The sequence below is a fragment of the Globicephala melas genome, chromosome 1, assembly GCF_963455315.2.
Source record: "Globicephala melas chromosome 1, mGloMel1.2, whole genome shotgun sequence".
NCBI classification, from domain to species: Eukaryota; Metazoa; Chordata; class Mammalia; order Artiodactyla; family Delphinidae; genus Globicephala; species Globicephala melas.
The window spans coordinates 141,616,457-141,636,780 of record NC_083314.1 but is presented as its reverse complement, the minus strand read 5'-3'; the positions used below and the strand labels follow the sequence as shown (position 1 = coordinate 141,636,780).

General features: G+C 43.1%; 1 non-coding gene across 1 annotated transcript; it reads right to left on the bottom strand.

Moving 5' to 3' along the window:
* Window positions 1-6,969: 6,969 nt before the first annotated feature.
* Window positions 6,970-7,076, bottom strand: LOC115860536 (U6 spliceosomal RNA). The gene has a single exon (XR_004042477.1). It is a non-coding gene; the product is annotated as a U6 spliceosomal RNA (small nuclear RNA).
* Between the last annotated feature and the right edge of the window lie 13,248 nt (window positions 7,077-20,324).

Sequence of the window (20,324 nt, the reverse complement as noted above, 5' to 3'; positions counted from 1 at the left end):
GCAGGGAATTCTAGACGAGTTAGGACTTAAGTTTTGATTTGAAAAATGGAGGTGGTTTGTTCAGAAGGAAAGGACAAAGATGGGGGTTCTGAGCAAACAACAGAGTGGGAATGTGAAATTTACCAACAATTTGGTAAATTTCAATCCAACAAATATTCCTTGAGTACCTAGTGTTAAAAAAGATTAAAGAAGACAATGCAGGTGATAACAAACTTCATGAAGCAGACAGTTTCCGTTCATAGAACTGCAGAGCGGGGCAGTAGGCAGGAAGAGTTTATAGGGCTAAGAATAAAGAACACGGAAGAGAAAAACAGAAAATATCTCATTGCCTGGGGCCACACTGTCAACCTTGTTTGTGGTGAGAAGGAACAAGGAAATAAGTATAGAGCCCAGAGCTGGCTTGGCATTTGGGGACTGGCTGACCGGATATACTGCGGTTTCTTGGCAAGCGGAGCATTTACAGGGGCACGAAAGTTATCTATGTTTTGGTTTGCTGACGTGGCACCCTGGGCAGGAGTGGCTCCATCTTGGGCCTGGAAAGTTATTTCTCCACCAGTATGTGTCAGACACGTGTGTTAATGGATCTGTCCCCCATCAGGCAGTAAGTCACTAGCAGACAGGGACTGTCTGCTTTGCAGCTACATAATAAGGATTCAGAGAGCTCGGCAGATTAATGACGGATCATTTCCTCTGCACCAGGCCCAGTGCTGGATGGCAGGGATCAGAGTTGAATATGGTTTCTGAAGTCAAGCTCACAGCCTAGCAGCTACAATGATGTAGATGTGTGTCTACAAAGTTCAGCAAAGCACAGAGAAGAGAGTGATCGATTCTGTCCACTGGGGTCAAGGACATCTTAGGAGAATATGAGCCTGAACTGAATTTTGAAGGAAAATAGGATTTCTTTGGCTGGATGGGGAAGGGGGGTTTAGGCTGAGGAATAGCAAAGACTCAGATGTATAAAACAGTATGTGCATATGGCGGGGAACAGGAAGTAGCTTGTAGTTTCAGAGTGTTCATTCAACAATTATTTCTTAAACACCTACTTTGTGGCAGGAACTGGTTACAGGAGTAACCAAGGCAGACCCATTTCTTTCTTGCCGTATTAGTTTGCGAGGGCCGCCATAACAAGGTACCATAGACTGGGTGGCTTGAAAACAAAAATTATTTTCTTGGGGTTCTGGAGGCTAGAAGTCTGGGATGGAAGTGTTGGCAGGATTGGTTTCTTCTGTGGCCTCTCTTCTTGGCTAGTGATGGCCATTTTCTCACTGTCTTCCTATGGTCTTCTCTCTGTATGTGTCTCTGCCCTAATCTCCCCCTCTTATATGGATACCAGTCATATTGCATTAGGGCCCACCGTAATGATCTTGTTTTAACTTAATTGCCTCTTTCAGAATCCTATCTCCAAATACAGTCACATTCAGAAGTACTGGCGGTTAGAACTTCAACATATGAATTTGGGGGCACACAGTTCAGCTCATAACACCCTCAGGGGGTTTACATTCTAATGTGTGCTGGGTTTGAGGGGCAAAAAATGACTATACCAATAAACAAACTTTAGATAATTTTAGGTAATGGTAAGTATTGTGAAGAAAATAGAAACAAGATAACAGCATAGAAATTGACCATTCATCATTATATATCTGTATATTTTAGCAAATATGTAAATACTTGTTTTTTTCAGCAAATGTTGTTGGAAGACCTTTTCTGAGCCAGGATTTGGGTTTGTTGCTGGGGATCAAAAGTTCCCTCAGACATGATCCTTGCCCTTAAGCAGTTCACAGTGTAGTAGCAGAAACCTATGTGCACACAAGAAAACATAGGAGGAGACCGCATAGTGGGAGCTTAGTGGTTCATCACTAACGCTCGAGCTGTTTCAGCTGGGCGAGAAGGGGTGCTGGTGGTGGGATACTCACTGGCATCATGTGGGAATGTCAGGGTCTTTGGGCTCTACCCAATGGGGAAATTCCATTTCCATCTTGGGTCCCAGGGATACATTTCTTTTGTCACCAAAGGGAGTAGAATAAAACATTCTCTGATGATGGCAACCCAGGCTCAAGGTGGGGTGTCCTGACTCTTCTCTGCACCCGAGGCCAGGTAGACATAGGAGGCCAGGTCAGGGAGGACTGGCCAAGTGCCAGCTGGGTTAATTCATCATTAGCAGGAGGCGTTTACTCTGGGCACCATGGTGGATAAAGGCTTGTGTTTATAGTGAACCTTGAACAAGCTCTGAAGCAGAGACTGAAAACACAGGTCCCCTAGGAAGTGGCTGTGTCAGCCCAGATCACTAGACAAGAGCAGTAAGGGGAACTTAAGTTCTCCTAAGGAGAATTGCAGAAAGCAGGTGGTACAAGGGGAGGAGGCCATGGGGGTCAAACCGAGCCTGGGGAGGAAGCTCACTGATTCCCTAAGGAGGAGGAGCAAAGCCTCCATCAGTTGTTCAGGCTGGTGACACACCAAGTTTAATGTGCCTCAGAATCTCTTGGAGATGATGGAGCCGCACTCGGCAGCATTCAGTAGGGGGTGTCTGTGTGGGACCCAGGAACCATCATTTTGAACAAGCTGCCCACCCCCCCCCCATGTTTAGGATGTAGGTAGGTGGATTGCTGACCACACTATGAGAAATTCTGAATTATTAAATACAAAAAGGACTTAAATTAACTGTATGATAAATTGTATATAGTGTTCTATGAGTAGTTTAGTCATTCTCACTTTAGTCTTTTAGGGCACAAAAGTCCCTAATTAAAGCAGCTGTGCAAATTTTGTGATATATAAATATGTGCCCATACCAGGTAGACCTTGCCTGACAATCTCAGTTACTATTCTCCTGCCTGGAGTGGGCAAAATCAGATTTAACTTCCCGTTCAGACTGCTGACTTGTGGGGTGCCCGAGGAGCAGACCAGGGGTGACATGACCACGTTGCTCAAGTTCCCAAAACAACTGGAAGAGAGAGGGAGGAGACAGTGTATGTTGTTTCAATATGATTGCTTATAACATTTATTGAGTGCACGCTATGTGCCAGACACTTGACTTCCCCCAGAAGCAGACACTCCTGAGATGAAGACTTGTAAGGCAAGCAGTTTAATTGGGTAATTATCCTAAGAAACACCCACAGGGAAGTGAACAGGAAAGGGAAGGAAACCAGTAAGGAGTTACTGTGGACAGCTGGAGCCGTCTCACTGGGGTCCTCTGGGGTAGGGGGACCAACTAACCCACTTTACCTGGGGTCAAGAGGTTTGCTGAGGTGAGGGGCTTTCAGTGCAGAATCCAGGGAAGTCCCAGGTAAATCCAGATGCATTGGTCACCCAGTCTGGGAGTCAGCGTATCCCACATGCCTAAGTTATCCGGACTGAGGGTGAGGAAGCTGAACTATTCTTTATCCGCCAACTCACCATCTGATTGGCCAGGGATGATGCAGTTTCTAGATTTCCAACCTAGAAAGGCAGTTTTTCCTTTACAGCTCCTGAGAAGTCCCGAGAGCTGAGTAAACCAGCCTGCTGACTGGTGCAGACACAAGAGTGGTTCTCACATTGCATCACTGCCCACCTTTGCTTGCCTTGCTTCGCTTTTTCTTCACTCTTGCTGTCTGGGCTTCACTTCCCAAGTAAAGCAACAACACTGTACGTAATCCTTGCCTCAGGCTCTGCTTTCTAGAGAAGTTGGTCTAATTTGGTTGAATTATGGGAGACCTGAGTTCAAGTCTCAGTTACTTGGCTGACTTGCTCCGTCACTTTGGATAGTTAATTTTTCTCTTCTGGACCTCAGTTTTCCTACCTCCATATGAGGAGTTGGAACTATATGATCTCTGAGGTCCTTCCCAGTCCTCATGTTCTCTGATCTTATAAGATTCCCCTAAAAGAGTCTTGTGAGTTCCCTGCTAAGCACTAAGCTGCAAACTCATTTCAACTCAGTCATATTTTTTCCCCATCACTGTTAATGCATCTTGGTTTCCTGGGCAATTTTTATTTAAAAGAAAAAAGGAGAGCAGGAGAGAGCAAGTTTGGAAACTCATAGCCCCTATGCCCCAAGGAGATTTTCCTAAAACAATCTCTCTCTCTCTCCCTCTTTTTTTTTTTTTTTTTGGTGGGGGCAGGGGGAGACTTACTTTGCAAGGAAATTCAGTCATTCTAAAATGGCCTTTGAAACCAAAGACTATGGAAAAGTTGAAGGAAAAGCACAAAGTGATTGGGGATAAATAGTTCCATATGAGTTACTGGATATAATATTCCTCCTTGTACTACTCAGTGCTGGGTGAAAGCAGACACTGCATGCTTGGTGTGTGCTAACAGATGTGTGTTTAGGTTTAATGGGATTTTAGAAGGGTCAAGAATTCCCCCAAAGAGTACTTGCGCCACTCTGCTCCTGAGGGTCACGAGAAGCCACTCAAAATCTCACCTCCTTTTTGTTGCCAGGCCTTAAAGGTTTTATTCACTTCTTTCTATGGTAAGCAATTTGGAAAAGTCAGAGGGTGGACAATAATAATGATAATTATAAGTAATAATATTAATAATAATATAATCAATACTGTTTGTCGAATGTGTTGTGCATTAACTCATTTGGGTTTCACAAAGTGAGAAGTTCAGTAACTTGTCCAAAGTCACATGGTGGTGGAGGGGAAAGTGAACTTGGATCTGTTAGGCCCCAAAGTCTGTGCTGTGGTCACCTGTGAAATGTGAAGTGGGGCTGTGAATTGGGCAGTGGATTGGACCAGAGCCTTTTAGGTAGCTTCCAATTTGATGTTTGCTTCTTTGGGTAATAGAGAATTAAACAGCTATTACGGGCCAGGCCTTGTGGTTGCAAAGAGGAATCAAATATATCTCTGGACTTCTGGGAGCTGACACTCTAATAAGGAAGATAAGGTTTGTCACAGATGGGTCATTTATATTTTAGACACAGATAATTACCATCCAGCAGACAGGGGTGAATGAAAGGCCAGGGACAATTACAAGGAATACTGAGAGGCAGCATGCTGCATTGGCAAGAGATCACGGTTAGAAATCTGGTTCTACTATTTCCTAGCTGTGTGACCTCTAGCAAGTTACTTAACCTCTCTGGGCCTCAGGCTCAAGAAAGTTATATCGTTTGAACAGGACTTTGAAGTTTGTGCAAGATTTGAGCATATGGAAATATAAAGGAAAGAAACACGTTAAAATTAATAGAGTTGTAAGATTATGAGTGATTTCTTTAAACATTTTTTTCTATGTAGGGGGACAAAAAACACACACAAAAACAACGGCAAGTATTTATGAATTCTAGGGTTGGCAGCAGAATTGATTTTATTTTGGAGGGAGGTTTCTTTATTGTTTAGGAGGAACATTGAAATAGGCTTTTGATTTTGGAGCAGCATGGCCAGAAGCTAGTCTGGAAGGAGAGCTTGAAGCAAAGGGAGTGGGTGGTAAATTGTTCTGCATTATCAGCTAGAAGGTGCCGTTTTCCTGGGTACAGGGCACATCATGATGGTGCCTGTAGTAGAGAGTGACTATTGTTTGAGAAATCAAACAATTTCCTTTCCTATTGGGCACAAGTTGTCCTGTGTTTCCCAGCCTTTTTTGCAATGAGACACGGCCACATGTTCCATCTAATGGAATAAGGGCGGAAGTTTCACATGCCACTTGCAGGACTGGCCATAAAAATCTTCCTCACATGATTCCTTCTCTTGCCCTGTCTGCAGACTGGATGTTGATGCCCAGGGCGAACTGGCAACCACACAGAGAAGATGGCAGATCCTCTGAGCCTGAGTCCCTGAATGACTCTGTGGTGCATAGCTGCATGGGCCCCTGCCCTCTCCCTGACTGGACTTTGTAAGGGTAGATGGAAGTATTCTTTTAAGCCTGTGGAATGTCAGAGTTTTGCTCTAAAAGTAGAGAGTGTTATCTCAACTAGTATAATAACATATTTTGGGCATCTCCAGCAGTGCCCAGAGGGAGAGGATTGGGGCTCTGGAACCCAGAGAAGAGGAGGTGAGAGGGAGTTCTCTATTATGAAGTTAGCCCAGACGGAGCAAAATGATGCCCCGCTTTGGCTGAGGATGGAGGTCCCTTATGTTGGCTAAGGATGTTGGTCTTTGGAATCAGCGTCAACTGGGATTCATTTTTCCATTTTACTTTCCTGTTTTGTAGTGCCCTTGTAGTCCCCTCAGGACTTGAGTAGAGTTGGTCAAACACTAAGTTCTAGTGTCACCTGTGCTTTCGGGAATTAAGAGAAGATCAACGTCTAGGTGTGGGAAGACCAGGGAAGATGCAATGTCAGCTTGGGAAAGCTTGAATGGGCAGAATTGAAGGGTAGAGAAGTTTGGAGCAGAGGTCTGGAGAGAGAGGTGGCTACCAAGAGAGGAAAAGCTATCCTGGATCCTCAGAAGTACCTGGTGGTGATGTGGGTGGAGTTTGCTTTTGCCCCTACAGTTACTCGAGTTGAGGCTTTCACTGTGTTATGGTTACTTAGATTCTGAAGGGGCTCTTTAGGTATCTCTTTACTGGGGAACTCTGGGATACTTGAGCTGCTTGTATTTTTAAAGTTTTCTTCAATGATTATTATTTTTTATAAAGGGGAAAAAAAACATGCTGAAAGAACATAAAAGAAAGCGATGAAAATGAAAGGATCTAGCATCCAGCATTGGGTCTAACAGTATGTGCTCAGTCAGTGGTGGCCTCCTCTATTCGAATGTTCATCATCAATTTATTATTTTTTTTTGAAGTATAGTTGATTTACAATATTGTATTAGTTTCTGGTGTACAACAAAATGATTCAGTTATATATATATATATATATATATATATACACACACACATTCTTTTTCATCTTCTTTTCCATTATGGTCTATCACAGGATATTGAATATACTTCCCTGTGCTATACAGTAGGACCTTGTTGTTTATCCATTCTATATATAATAGTTTGCATCTGCTAACCCCAAACTGCCAATCCATTCCTCTCCCACCCCCCTCCCTCTTGGCAACCACAAGTCTCTTCTCTACAAATATGGAACATTTCATGAATTTGTGCGTTATCCTTGTGCAGGGGCCGTTCTAATCTTCTCTGTATCGTTCCAATTTTAGTATGTGTGCTGCCAAAGCGGGCACCATCATCAGTTAAATCATAACTTCTTGGAAGGAGGAACCTGGCACTATTTTACTTGATTATTGTTGTCCATTGATCATCAGATACATTCTGATTTTAGAAACATTGACATGTGAAAAAGTGTGCCTCTGGGACTTAAGAAAGTAACCCAGGATAGTGATCTGCTTCCTGGTGTTATAGCCACTAATTCTCCTGGGGTGGAGAAGGTTTCCCCAATGGTTGCTCTGAAATAGTTAATGTAATAAAATCCAACTGTTTAGATCAAATCACCGTCTTTGCTCTTGTGTTTAGAGTAAACACCAGTTTATTTATCACCAGTGCTTGAGTCACGATTTATCAGCAGAGCTTGTATGGGTTCCTGGAAGTGGTATGACCCTGGTCTTGTTTACATACTCCGGTTCCTTACTTCCCCCCAAGAGGCAGGATCTGGGCTGGCATGGCAGATTTCCCTGGAAAACAAAGGGGCCCAGATAATGTCTTGTTCTGATGTCACATGATGTGAACTGGACACCAGCAACCTGGCCTGAACTTAGCTGAAATGGTGGAGGGTGGAACTCAAAACCAGCAGAGGCAGCATCTCATGAGGACCTACTGTGTGCCATGGTGTGAGGTGCTTACTTTTGTGGTCTTATTTAATCCTTGCAACAACTCTATGGGATGGTACCATGAGTATCCCATGTCGCACAGTTAGGAAAACCAACATTCAGAGAGGTTAAGTCACTTGTACACAAGGTGACGTGGTTAGGGACAAACCCTGGTTATTCTAATTCCAGAGCCAATGCCCTCGACCACTTGTCCATGAAAGACATTGGAAATAGCTGGATATGTGCTGCCCAGAGATAAGAAAAGTCTCAGAGGGGATGTAATTGCTGTCTTCAAATCTCTGGGAGGCAGAGCGATGAATTAAAAAGATTACAGGGCCGGAGACACTGGAAGCATCCCTAGAGGCACGCAGCTAATAAATGGTAGAGCCAGAATTGTAACCAGGGCTGTTTTAAGATTTATTTCTGCATCCATCAAAAGGAAAAGAACAACTACTTCAGCGAGTTGTTGGAGGATTAAATGAAGCAACATTTGGAAACTATATAGGCCTGACACTTAGTAAGTGCTCAGTAAATGTTTAATTCCCACCTCACCCATTTCCTTTTTCCCAAAAGAGTTGATGTGTGGAAGAAGAATTTTGTTATGTGGTCCCCACAGTCTAAAAAGTAGAGGTTTCAGAGAGTCAGGGTGAATTTTCAATTCAATTCAACAAGTGTTTATTAGACACCTACTAAATGTCAGACCTTGAACTGGGCATGCAGATGACTGGGGATTCAGAGACAAGACATGGGCCCTGCCCTCAAGGAGTTTCCAGCCTACATTGGAGGCTAAGATGAGCTAGGCCTCAATGAGCATTGTAGAGTATTTCTCATTCTGTGAGAGGACCACAGTGGGGCAAGCAGCATGGGGAGGTAGTTTCCTGGGTTCTGGAGGTACATATGCAGTGGCTGGATAACCAGTTGGCCGTCAGGGAGCTCCTGCCACCAAAGGCTCCAGCCGACATACATCACTGACTGATCATGCTGTGCTCTTCTGCTGGGCCTAGACAGGTCCCCAGAAGCCTTTTCGATAATCTCTTTTAAGCAGCTTGAGGCAGGGGGCACGGGCCTGAGAGGCAACTTGAGTGCCAATCCTGCTCTAGAATAGGTGCCCAGTGGAGGCTGGTGTATGAAGACCCCACTGAGGGCACTAGTTGCTGGGGAGATGGAAACGTGAATAGCAAGTGCTCTGAGCGTGGATGCCCCTCCAACTACAGACAAAAAGGACTTGCTCCCTCGTTTTATTCAGGTCTCTGCTCAAGTGTCACCTCCTCAGAGAAGTCCTCCCTGACTGCCCCTCCCTGCCACTCTCTGTCCCCATCTCACATGCTTTTTCATGTGTTCCCCAATCTAATGAATGGATTGCCTGATTGATTGTTTAACTAGAATCATCAGTTCCATAGGGCAGGGAGCTTATCTGTTTAGTTCACTGCGGACTGTCTGGCACACTTGTGAAAACTGGGAAATCCAAACCCACTTCCCTGCTGTGTTGGGAGGATTAAATGAGGTAACATTTTGAAAACATATAGTTCCTGACATGTAGTAAGTAGATGCTCAATAATTGCAGATTCATTCCCTTTTCTCTTTTCCTTAAGAGACTATTCTGAGTCTCGACCAGGTTTTCTATTACTGAATGAATAAGTGTGCCTCAGTTTCCTTATCTTTATTTTATTTATTTATTTTTTTAACATCTCTATCATAGTATCGTTGCTTTACAATGGTGTGTTAGTTTCTGCTGTATCACAAAGTGAATCAGCTATATATACATATATCCCCATATCCCCTCCCTCTTGCGTCTCCCTCCCACCCTCCCTACCCCACCCCTCTAGGTGGTCACAGAGCACCAACATCTACCTCATGGTTATGGTAAAGATGAACTAAGATGAAGAGTGGAAGGCTTTAGCACAGGACAGCACTCCCAGAACACGGTGAGTTCTCAGTCAAGGTGAACAATGGGAGGTGTGGGGCTGTGGGACGCGAGGCAGGAAGCTGCTCAGCTCTGCTTCAAGGGAAGAGGGGAGTTGGGAACAGTGACTCTGATGAATCCCCGCCTGTCCCCAGTGTCAACATGGGTCTTAAAGCACCATAAGTGAATGATATACAAGTGATGGAATGAATCCGATTCAGGAGCAAACTGTAGTTCCAACCAGATTCTGAGTTCCAACATTCGAATTGTGGGACGTCCCTGGCGGTCCAGCGGTTAAGACTCCGCACTTCCACTGCCGGGGGCGCAGATTCGATCCCTGGTCAGGGAAATAAGATCCCACATGCCGTGCGGGGCGGCCAAAAAAAAAAAAAAAAAAAAAATTTGAATCGTCCCTTTCCACAGCTTAGTGACCACTGACTAGGCCCTGGGACTAGCTGCTCTGCCTTGTCCCCTGCTTCCCAGACAGAGAGGTTCTGTCCGCTGAGAACCAGATGCAGAAATGTAAACTAAGAGGCTTAGCGCACTGAAGTGGTGACGGCGGAGCCGGGAATGGGGGCGGGGGCTGGGAGCATGTGCCAACCCTCGGCTGACGCGTGACCTTGAGGCTGCTGGGACCACACACATGCTTCCCGGGTATTGCCTGAAAACTGGGAGGGGCGCAGGGGGAAAAAGCAATGACCTGTGGGACAGGAAAACAGAGGATTACGGTACGGTTTGATCAGGGCTCCAGATGACGTGGGTGGCGTGGAGTAGGGGCCGCGTCCCTGCCGGTCCTAGTCATTGGCACTACGGTCGGCTCCGTGTGGCTCCGGCAGGGGGGCTGCTTGTCCTTCCTGAAGGGCGCCTTCAGCCTCAACCCTGAGGCTGGGCTTCTTGTCTGTCTGCTTTGAGTTTGTGAGCTCTTTGGGGAGAGGCCCTGTGTTTTCTCTCTGTGGTCCCTGCGACAACTTCCACGGGGTCGTGCAGGCCCGGGATAGGCCTCCCTCTCCCTTTTTAAGTGCATCCCTCACTGCTCCGCATCCTGTGCCTCAAATGTCAACTAACCAGACCCCCGTGGGTCCCAGGCAGCGGTCCATCCGGGCGTTTCCTTGTCTGGTGTAGCCTCGTGGAAAGAGTGTGAGCTTTGGAGCCGGAGAGACCTGTTCCCATGCCTGTCGAGGCCTCACCTGTAAAAAGGGGAGGTGCTCTTGCAGGGTTGCTGTAGACAATCATCGTGCTGCATCTAGATCAGCCGAACTTAGTCTTCACTACGTCTTAGTAATTATTATTGCTTTAAGTAAAATATCAATTTTTATTTAAAACTAAAGTAAATCCTTCAGTATATTAAGCGTGACATTCAAGTTCAAAAAACACATGGCAATCACGACATGCAAAGCAGTCTAGAAAAGGTTCTGTAAAAGACTGAAATGTTCAGCATCCCACAGGTAGAGCGTTTGGGCACAGTATCTTGTGCCGAGCACAGCCCCTAAAGGCTCTGTCACCGGAGCAGACACACAGGGACGTGCCACAGGATACCGACACTGCAGTTTGTCCTCTTTCCGAGTCCCTTTTAAAGGCCTTGGCTGTTGTGCAGGGGCTGCAGGGCTGTCCCAGGCTCCTAGTCTCCAGGCCCCAAAGATGAAAGTGTGACTCGTCTCAGCTGTCTCACCTAAGCCCCTGCGGAAGCGAGTGGTGACGTGTTAAACTGGAAGCAACACCATCTTTGTTCCGTTGGGGCCACGTGCCACCCGGATTTTCACCGTGGACGCTATTATTTTCAGCACTGTTTTCTTCAATGTGCTTATCTGTGCACCTGGACGGGAAATTAGGAATTCTTTTAGACATCAGTTTGTCTGCTGTGTTTATCCCATAATCGGAGTAAAATTGATTAGTTGAAAGACTGTGTTCCTTGTGACTGTTCCTCACCCACCTGGGGTCCTTGGGGTTGGGGGACGCTGGGAGCCGTGGACACCAGCCGCTCGCTGGGCTGCCGTGGCTGTGTAGGCCGTGGAGCAGCATGGGGCAGTGGGTGTGGGCAGTAATTCTGGGTCACCCCCTTGTCTGTGTTGTGCTGCAGCGGAAGCTGTTCAAAATCTGCATCTGGGAGGGTTGTACTAACAGCCACTGGAACCCAGGAAAACCTCTCTGTGTTTCTCTGAGCCCCACCAATGACCGTTAGCCCCGAGGTTTAGTATTTGACAAACATGTACTGACCTCCCCCCAAAAAGGTCAATTTCTGTTCCAGGAACTGCCTGTCATAAGTTCTCCTTCATTGCCTTTTCCCACAAAATCCCCACGGCCTTGGACTAGCCATCTGCTTTCTCGGTTCCTGTGGAAGTGCTACCCATCCTTTAAGATCCAGATGTCACCTCTTCTTGGTAGACGGGTGGTCTCTTCTCTTGCTCTCTTAGCACCCTGGGTGCTTGTTCAGTGTGGGAGCGTCCATATTTATGAAGTTCTTTAAAACAAGGGTCTAATACTATGCCTGGTTTGTAGCATTCCCCCCTTGCCTGGAGTGTTCTCCGTCCTTCCACCCCACCCCTATTCACTGGATTCATGCCTCCTCAGTCTTCAGGTCTCAGCTGTACCATCACTTAATCCAGGAAGCCTTTCTTGACCCCACAGATTAGATGAGACCACCCTCCCCTGTGCCCCCCTCAGCACTGTACCCCTCCCCCACCGTCATAGCACTTCTCACCATGCTCCACAATGGTCTGTTAAATTCTCTCTCCTCCCCGCTGGGAAGTCAGTTCTGGGCAGACAGAAAACCTGCTTGTTTGGTTTACTGCTATATTCTTAGTGCTATCCAATGGCCCTCCAGGCTCACCGGAAGCACACGCAGTGAATATTGGACAAATGAATGAGAAAGTCTGGGTTTAGGTCCCAGGGCTGCCCCTCAGCGGTGTGACCTTGGAAAATGCTTTGAACCACCATTTCTTCTTTGCTGAAGGGATCGGTCACCTCCCAAATCCCTTTCAGTTCGCTTGGACACCCTGCTCTCTTGTGCCCTATTTTACCTGCTGTCTGCAGCTCACGTTCTGGTCCATCCTGAGTGAGTTATGCCCAGAGAACTTCAGGCACTTGCTCACTCGAAGGATTTTACATTCTTTGGAGGAACTTTCACTCTTCAAATATTATCTTTCTAATGTGGTTCTTGGCAGCATCATAGATTCCTCCAGCTCACGTGGGTCAGGTCCCTCCATGTGCACAGACACCTTACCTACTCCCTCAGTTCCTGGCAGTCTTGGCCTCAAGCATTCCCATCAGCGGCCCTAGAAGAGGGTTGGAGCTGCCAGGCCTGGGAAGGAGCGTGCTGGGATTCTCATGCAGCCAAGAGGAGGGGAAGCTGTGACTCAGTCCTTGTGAAATGTTAACTTGTGGGGTGAGTAAGACCAGACTGCGGCTGTGTGTCTTGGGAAGTGGTGAGTCTAGTTAATTGGAGTTGGAGTCAGAAGGCCAAGGTCAGTTCCTGTCACTGCCGCTCCCACTTCCTAACTTTGTCCTCATTAACATGGAATCCCTCTCCTTTCTGAGCCCCAGCTTTTAATCTGTAAAGTGGCTACCTTAACACCCAGCCTCCTCACCCCAGCATGGTTTAGAAGTGTGGAGGGGACACAGTTTCATTTTCATGGAATACCTACTATGTGACACGCCTCTACATCTGTTATTTAATTGAATCCTCAGAAGAATTCCATGCCGTTGAGAAATCAGCTCTGGATTTCTTTACAGCAGCAGCATGCCCCCACTCTGTGTTGGAACATTCTTTTCCACCTGGAATATCTTTGCACCTGAGGTTACTAGATGAGGATTCGCTGGTCACACATTTGATTAATCCCAGGTTCCCCCAAATCAAACAAGACTTCCCAGAGCATTTTCTGGAGCAATGTGTACCTTTGGGATTTTAAGGGAAAGGCTCCAGCCACCCCAGAACACAGCACAGCAGCCTGGAATTGGGCTCCCCGATGTCTGAGTTGTCAGGGCAACGGTCTCTTCAGACAGGACCTCCCAGTCAGCCATGCCTAGTGTCCCCACTTGTGGAATTTTCCTTTCCACCCCTGAGACTCTGAGTTCGGCGTGTGTGGAGGTCTCCGTGTCCAAGGGAGATGTTCTTTTATCACGGTGCTCAACAACGGGTCGCTGAGGCTGGAAGCTGAACCACCACCCAGATATTTTCAGTCTCCTTCATGCCCTTGATGAACAGGCAAAAAAAGAAGTTACGGTACTTTTAGGGGGTTAATCCTGATGACCAAGGGGAAATAGGGTTGCTGCTAACGAAATTGAGTAGGGAGGAGTTTATCTGGAATTAAGAAGTTCCTCTGTGGGGCCTTCTACATTTTTTTTTCTTTTTTATAAATTCTGAGGTGTTAAAAAAAAAAAAAAAAGAAGGCTACTAAGTCTCTATACTGGTAAGACCACCAGTGGCTCAGATCCTTCAGGAATGAGCATTCGATTTGGGTCACCCCACAAAGTCAAGATTTCTGACCAGGGGAGATGCTGCCTGAGAGCAGAAAAAACGCAATATTTAACTCTCTCTTTCTCCTTCACTCTTTCTAACTAGGGTTTTATGACAAGTTACTGAAGATATCTGTAAGATTTTTTTTTTTTTTTGCGGTACGCGGGCCTCTAACTGTTGTGGCCTCTCCTGTTGTGGAGCACAGGCTCCGGAAACGCAGGCTCAGCGGCCATGGCTCACGGGCCCAGCCGCTCCACGACATGTGGGATCCTCCCAGACCGGGGCACGAACCCGTGTACCGAACCCGTGTTCCCTGCATCGGCAGGCGGACTCTCAACCACTGCGCCACCAGGGAAGCCCTGCGCATCATTCTTAAACTGTCCTTGAACTTGTCCTCTGCTGTCCCAACATCTTTGAAATAAACTTCTCTTCTATTTAATCAGCCAGGATCAGCTTCTGATTCTTGCAGTGAGAAAGTCTGACATACAGAAATTGAAATGATAGTAGTAGTAATATAATAATAATAATAAAAAGAAAACCTTTATCGAGCACCTGCTGTATGCTAGGCACCATACTATATGCTAGGAATGCATTATTCCATCTCCTCCTTTCAACAATCCTACATGTTTGGTATATTTTTACTTCTTTGTTTGGTTTTGTTTTTAGTAGCAGAGGTAACCAAAGCTTAGAGAGATTTCAAAATTTGTCCAAAGTCACAGATGAGGAATTTATGTCCGTGAAGCTTGAAAGACAGTAGGAAATAAGCCAAGACTACAAAAGAATGTTTTAGGCTTTGTTATGGGAACATTTAAAACATGCACAAAAAGAGAGAATAGGGTAACAAACCTCTGTGCACCCATCACCCCAGTTTCAGCAAATCATCAATATATACAAGAATATAATATGCTTTATACTATTAGTTTCAGTATAAATGAGCTAACTATATTGAGTTTTCTTGAATGTCATGAGATTTAAGAGTTTGGAGTTTGAGTTGACTATATATAGGAACAACATTAATTAAAATTTATAGTAAGTTTTCTAACTATATAAAATTTAAAATATATGTCAAAATATCATTAAAAATTAAAAGGCAAACAATAGACTGTGAAATTTATTTGCCACAGATGTGATATTTAAAAAAAATCTTTATTATATAAAGAGATCATGCATAATGATACAAAAATTATGAAATATAGCAGAAAGTGGGTCAAAGGTGTAAACATACATTTCCTAGAAAAAGAACCAATGACAGCTATCAAGATTACTAGTAATCAAAGCAATGAAAATAAAGAAAAGGTGTTTTCACCTTTTTTTCATAAAATGAAAAATTTTAAAAATGGATATTCACATTCTGCTGAAAGGATGGTGATTTAATATAATCCTATTGGAAATTATTTGACAAAATTTATTATGAGCTTAAAGAAATTTATATCCTTTGTTGTTTTTTTATAATTTAATTTATTTTTTACACAGCAGATTCTTATTAGTTATCTATTATATACATATTAGTGTATACATGTCAATCCCAATCTCCCTATTCATCACACCCGATCCCCCCCGACCCCCACTTTCCCCCCTCAGTGTCCATACATTTGTTCTCTACATCTGTGTCTCTATTTCTGCCTTGCAAACTGGTTCATCTGTACCATTTTTCTAGATTCCACATACATGCGTTAATATACGATATTTGTTTTTCTCTTTCTGACATACTTCACTCTGTATGACAGTCTCTAGGTCCATCCACGTCTCTACAAATGACCCAAGTTCATTCCTTTTTATGGCTGAGTAATATTCCATTGTATATGTATACCACATCTTCTTTATCCATTCATCTGTCGATGGACATTTAGGTTGCTTCCATGACCTGCCTATTGTAAATAGTGCTACAGTGAACATTGGGTGGGGTGCATGGTTTTGAATTATGTATTTCTCTGGGTATATGCCCAGTAGTGGGATTGCTGGGTCATATGTTAATTCTATTTTAGTTTTTTAAGGAACCTCCATACTGTTCTCCATAGTGGCTGTATCAATTTACATTCCCACCAACAGTAGCAAGAGGGTTCCCTTTTCTCCACACCCTCTCCAGCATTTGTTGTTTGTAGATTTTCTGATGATGCCCATTCTAACCAATATGAGGCAATAATAGCTCATTGTAGCTTTGATTTGCATTTCTCTAATAATTAGTGATGTTGAGCAGCTTTTCATGTGCCTCTTGGCCATCTGTATGTCTTCTTTGCAGAGATGTCTATTAGGCCTTCTGCTCATTTTTTGATTGGGTTGTTTGTTTTTTTAATATTGAGCTGTGTGAGCTGTTTATATACTTTGGAGATTAATCCTTTGTCCACTGACTCATTTGCAAACATTTTCTCCCATTCAGAGCATTGTCTTTGCGTCTTGTTTGTAGTTTCCTTTGCTGTGCAAAAGCTTTTAAGTTTCATTAGGTCCCACTTGTTTATTTTTGTTTTTATTTCCATTACTCTAGGAGGTGGATCAAAAAATATCTTGCTGTGATTTATGTCATAGAGTGTTCTGCCTATGTTTTCCTCAAAGAGTTTTATGGTGTCTGGCCTTATATTTAGGTTTTTAATCCATTTTGAGTTTATTTTTGTGTATGGTGTTAGGGAGTGTTCTAATTTCATTCTTTTACATGTAGCTGTCCAGTCTTCCCAGCACCACTTATTGAAGAGACTATCTTTTCTCCATTGTGTATCCTTGCCTCCTTTGTCATAGATTAGTTGACCATAGGTGTGTGGGTTTGTCTCTGGGGTTTCTATGCTGTTGCAGTGATCTGTATTTCTATCTTTGTGTCAGTACCATATTGTCTTGATTACTGTAGCTTTGCAGTATAGTCTGACGTCAGGGAGTCTGATTCCTCCAGCTCTTTTTTTTTTCCCCTCTAGATTGCTTTGGCTATTTGGGGTCTTTTGTGTCTCCATACAAATTTTAAAATAGTTTGTTCTGTTTTGTAAAAAATGCTATTGGTAATTTGATTGGGATTGCATTGAATCTGTAGATTGCTTTGGGCAGTATAGTCATTTTCACAATACCGATTCTTCCAATCCAAGAACATGGTATATCTCTCCATCCGTTTGTGTCATCTGATCTCTTTCATCAGTGTCTTATAGTTTTCTGAGTACAAGTCTTTTACCTCCTTAGGTAGGTTTATTCCTAGGTATTTTATTCTTATTGTTGCAATGGTGAATGGGATTATTTCCTTAATTTCTCTTTCTGATCTTTTGTTGTTAGTGCATAGGAATGCAAGAGATTTCTGTGCATTAATTTTGTATCCTGCAACTTTACCGAATTCACTGATTAGCTCTAGTAGCTTTCTGGTAGTATCTTTAGGATTCTCTATGTATAGTATCATGTCATCTGCAAACAGTGACTGTTTTACTTCTTCTTTTCCAATTTGTATTCCTTTTGTTTCTTTTTCTTCTCTGATTGCTGTGGCTAGGTCTTCCAAAACTATGTTGAGTAAGAGTGGTGAGAGTGGACATCCTTGTCTTGTTCCTGATCTTAGTGGAAATGCTTTCAGTGTTTCACCATTGAGAATGATGTTTGCTGTGGGTTTGTCGTATATGGCCTTTATGATGTTGAGGTAGGTTCCGAGAATGTTTGCTGTGGGTTTGTCATATATGGCCTTTATGATGTTGAGGTAGGTTCCCTCTATACCCACTTTCTGGAGAGTTTTTATCATAAATGGGTGTTGAATTTTGTCAAAAGCTTTTTCTACATCTATTGAGATGACCATATGGTTTTTATTCCTTATTTGTTAATATGGTATATCACATTGATTGATTTGTGTATATTGAAGAATCCTTGCATCCCTGGGATAAATCCCACTTGATCATGGTGTATGATCCTTTTAATGTTTTGTTGGATTCTGTTTGCTAGTATTTTGTTGAGGATTTTTGCATCTATATTCATCAGTGATATTGGTCTGTAATTTTCATTTTTGTAGTATCTCTGTCTGGTTTTGGTATCAGGGTGATGGTGGCCTCATAGAATGAGTTTGGGAGTGTTCCTACCTCTGCAATTTTTTGGAAGAGTTTGAGAAGGATGGGTATTAGCTCTTCTCTAAATGTTTGATAGAATTCCCCTGTGAAGCCATCTGATCCTGGACTTTTGTTTGTTGGAAGATTTTTAATTACAGTTTCATTTTCATTACTTGTGATTGGTCCATTCATATTTTCTGTTTCTTCCTGGTTCAGTCTTGGAAGGTTATACCTTTCTAAGAATTTGTCCATTTCTTCCAGGTTGTCCATCTTATTAGCATAGAGTTGCTTGTAGTAGTTTCTTAGGATGCTTTGTATTTCTGCGGTGTCTGTTGTAACTTCTCCTTTTTCATTTCTAATTTTATTGATTTGAGTCCTCTCCCTCTTTTCCTTGATGAGTCTGGCTAGTGGTTTATCAATTTTGTTTATCTTCTCAAAGAACCAGCTTTTAGTTTTATTGATCTTTGTTATTGTTTTCTTTGTTTCTATTTCATTTATTTCTGCTCTGATCTTTATGATTTATTTCCTTCTACTAACTTTGGGTTTTGTTTGTTCTTCTTTCTCTCGTTCCCTTAGGTGTAATATTAGATTGTTTATTTGAGATTTTTCTTGTTTCTTGAGGTAGGATTGTACTGCTATAAACTTCCCTCTTAGAACTGCTTTTGATGCATCCTGTAGGATTTGGATCATTGTGTTTTTGTTGTCATTTGTCTCTAGGTATTTTTTGATTTCCTCTTTGAATTCTTCAGTGATCTCTTGGTTATTTAGTAACATATTGTTTAGCCTCCATGTTTTTGTGTTTTCTTATGGGTTTTTTTTGCCTGTAATTGATTTCTAATCTCATAGCATTGTGGTTGAAAAGATGCTTGATATGATATCAGTTTTCTTAAATTTACCAAGGCTTGATTTGTGATCCAGGATGTGATCTATCCTGAAGAATGTTCCATGTGCACTTGAGAAGAAAGTGTAATCTGCTGTTTTCGGATGGAATGTCCTATAAATATCCATTAAATCAATCTGTTCTATTGTGTCATTTAAAGCTTGTATTTCCTTATTAATTTACTGTCTGGATGATCTGTATATTGGTATAAGTGAGGTGTTAAAGTCCCTCAGTATTACTGTGTTACTGTCGATTTCCTCTTTCATGGCTATTAGCATTTGCCTTATGTATTGAGGTGCTCCTATGTTGGGTGCATATATATTTATAATTGTTGTATCTTTTTCTTGGATTGATCCCTTGATCATTATGTAGTGTCCTTCCTTGTCTCTTGTAACATCCTTTATTTTAAAGTCTATTTTATCTGATATGAGTATTGCTACTCCAGCTTTCTTTTGATTTCCATTTGTATGGAATATTGTTTTCAATCCCCTCACTTTCAGTCTGTATGTGTCCCTAGGTCTGAAGTGGGTCTCTTGTAGACAGCGTATATATGGGTCTTGTTTTTGTATCCATTCAGCGAGCCTGTGTCTTTCGGTTGGGGCCTTTAATCCATTCACGTTTAAGGTAATTATCAATATATATGTTCCTATTACTATTTTCTTAATTGTTTTGTGTTGTTTTTGTAGGTCCTTTTCTTCTCTTTTGTTCCCCACTTAGTGATGTTCCTTTAACATTTGTTGTAGAGCTGGTTTGGTGGTGCTGAATTCTCTTAGCTTTTGCTTGTCTGTAAAGCTTTTGATTTCTCCATCGAATCTGAATGAGATCCTTGCTGGGTAGAGTAATCTTGGTTGTAGATTCTTCCCTTTCATCACTTTAAGTATATCATGCCACTCCTTCTGTCTTGTAGCGTTTCTGCTGAGAAATCAGCTGTTAACCTTATGGGAGTTCCCTTGTATGGTATTTGTCATTTTTCCTTTGTTGCTTTTAATAATTTTTCTTTGTCTTTGATTTTTGTCAGTTTGATTACTATGTGTCTCGGCGGGTTTCTCCTTGGGTTTATCCTGCCTGGACTCTGTGCTTCCTGGACTTGGGTGGCTATTTACTTTCCCATGTTAGGGAAGTTTTCAACTATATCTCTTCAAATATTTTCTCTGGTCCTTTCTCTGTCTCTTCTCCTTCTGGGACCCCTATAATGCGAATATTGGTGCATTTAATGTTGCCCCAGAGGTCTCTTAGGCTATCTTCATTTCTTTACGTTCTTTTTTCTTTATTCTGTTCCGTGGCAGTGAATTTCACCATTCTGTCTTCCAGGTCACTTTTCCATTCTTCTGCCTCAGTTATTCTGCCATTGATTCCTTGTAATGTATTTTTCATTGCAGTTATTGTATTGTTCATCTCTGTTTGTTTGTTCTTTAATTCTTCTAGGTCTTTGTTA